Source organism: Gymnoscopelus microlampas, assembly GCF_963454915.1.
Source record: "Gymnoscopelus microlampas genome assembly, chromosome: 6".
Lineage (NCBI taxonomy): Eukaryota > Metazoa > Chordata > Actinopteri > Myctophiformes > Myctophidae > Gymnoscopelus > Gymnoscopelus microlampas.
The window spans coordinates 27,703,710-27,706,327 of NC_139943.1; positions in this window are offsets into that span (position 1 = coordinate 27,703,710).

Consider the following 2,618-nt stretch of genomic DNA (forward strand, 5'->3'; position numbering starts at 1 on the left):
AAGAGTGTGTTGACCATTTTCTAACGTTATCATGGGCCTTGTTGTAAAGTGAAGACTATGCATTATTATTTCATGTTTAACAGTGATTAGTAAAACATGTGACATCAAAAAGTGGCAAAAGTAACGTTATATAGTATACAAGTATACAACAATTTATTAAGATATAAAATGTAGCAACTCTTGGCCACAGCACACACACTGACATTTAAACAAAGAAATTAATCACAACAGAATCACAGAGTAGCAGCTTGGAGCCTCTGCAGTCACCACCTCCCAGTGCAAGTTAGCTTTAGCTGCTAAGCTAAACTGCTAAGCATGGAGGACATTACTAGCCTACACATCAAAACAAACATTGTGGATACAAACAGCCACCATCAAAATACCCCCTAGTCATAATGCTACTTCATGTGTGTAAGATTAGCCATTTTATGTTACCTCGATCACCTGCAACAAGACAGTTAAAACACATAAAACATGAATTAGACATATTTCTGTCCAGTCTGCAACTGCATCACTGTTCACTTCCTCCCTAGTAGGCTACTGCAGGTGTAATGCAGGTAATCAGTGTGTTGCCAGATTTTGCAAAAGAAACAAGCGGACAGGTCTATGAAAACAAGCCCAAAAGAAGCAACTAGGCTCAGGCTCATGATAACGTCTGCAATTGGTTTACATACTCTTTACGAATGTCTTACGCATCATTTGCTTAACATGAATGATAATTCTAGTAATTGTTTGGTGTCTGCATTCATGAAAGCCAGGTAGTTTGCAACAGGTAAGGAGAAAGTCCACATTAACAGACAGTCATAAATGATGAACTGTCTTCACTTTACTGTAGGGTACATAATAACATGTACAAAGGATTTATAGATATTTTAGGAATGTTTTACAAAGCATGTTAAACATGAACAAACACATTAACAGACAGTTGTAAATGATGAACTGTCTTCACTTTACTATAGGGCACATAATAACATGTACTAAGGATTTATAGATACTTTAGGAATGTTTAACAAAGCATATGTTAAACATGAACAAGCTACCAATAGCTTGTATATATTATGTAACATCAGTTACAAATGATTTAATAATCATTTACAGATGTATTATACATGGCTTATTCATGAATAGTTACTAATACCTTTATAGATGATTTGTAACCGTAGTTATAAAGGTTTTAGTAATCATTTACGAATGTCAATAAACAGGTTGTTAATGATTTGTTAATAGTCTACAAACTGCTTATAAACGTTTATAAATGCTTTAGAATGGGTCGTTACAAATGATTTAATAATCTTTTACAGATGTATATAAATGGCTTATTCATGAATAGTTCACTACTTACTAATACTTTACAAATGATTTGTAACTGTAGTTATAAAGGTTTTAGTAATCATTTACGAATGTCAACAAACAGGTTGTTAATGATTTGTTAATAGTCTACAAACTACTTATAAACGTTTATAAATGCTTTATAACGGGTCATTATTGTAAAGTGCTACCAAGTAGGGGTATCAAAATGTGCTTAAAGTACCAAAAGTTAAAGTACTAAAATGTTTGAAAATAGCAGATCTAAAAGCTCACAACGTGTCGCGTCGGCACTCCCCTCTAACCTAGTGTTACTAGCATAACATTACTGCATGTGGAAAGGACCCCATCATTGCATGTAAAAAAAACCTGAACATTCTGAACACAGAACAGACTGTAGGTCTGAACAAGTGTCTCAGGACATGGTGATGGAAGGTGCAGTGCGAGGCTTCATAGCTGAATGGAGAGAGAATCCACCTGGAGAGTTCATCGGAGTGTGTCATCGTGTCTATGAGCAAGGCATTGGACCCCTAACTGTGGTAAACCATCAGCTGGGTAAAGCTGGAAACTGAGTCTACGCCACAGGATCAAATAGGTCAAATTATTATTATTAGGGTGATGTAATGGTATTTTGTATTCCCCTAAATGCACAGGACAGCAGTTTGTCTGGTTTCCTCCTCTCTGTAAATTAAAGATGTTTAAGGGCATATTTGAGGTTGAAGGGAGAGGTCAAAAGATGGTTTGTGTGGATCGGCAGATTCGTCACTCCGCTAAATAATTCAAGATGTAAACTCCCGACAATGGCGTTGAGTGATGCTAGTGGCGGCGATGATATTTTGACTGCAATTGATGTTCTCTTTCTGTAATCAAAAAGTTGTGGCTTCATGTGGTGTTGCTTTTACACTATGGAAACATCCAACGTAGTATGACAGCATATACTTTCTTTTACAACATAATATAGTCTTGACTTACTTGACTTAAGTGTCCTCCATTTCACTCGGTTCTTAGCGGTTCTTTCAAGATCTCCCCAGTTGAGCCCACTCTCTAGTATGGAGCCTTTCTTTACACTCACATACACAATGCACTTGGCAATGCTTTTTTAACACATGTTTTCACCTCTTTCTTTCATCTTCGCTTTTATGTGTATGCTTTTTACAACGCTGCCTTTTCCCCATGCTAATTCACACCCTTTCTATTGCACATGTACGATTGTCTTTACAACGGATGCACGTTCTTTTGCCTCTATTTCATGCCTCTTCACATTCATGCCATAACATGTTTACAAAGCACCACAGCACACACCACTTTCACAC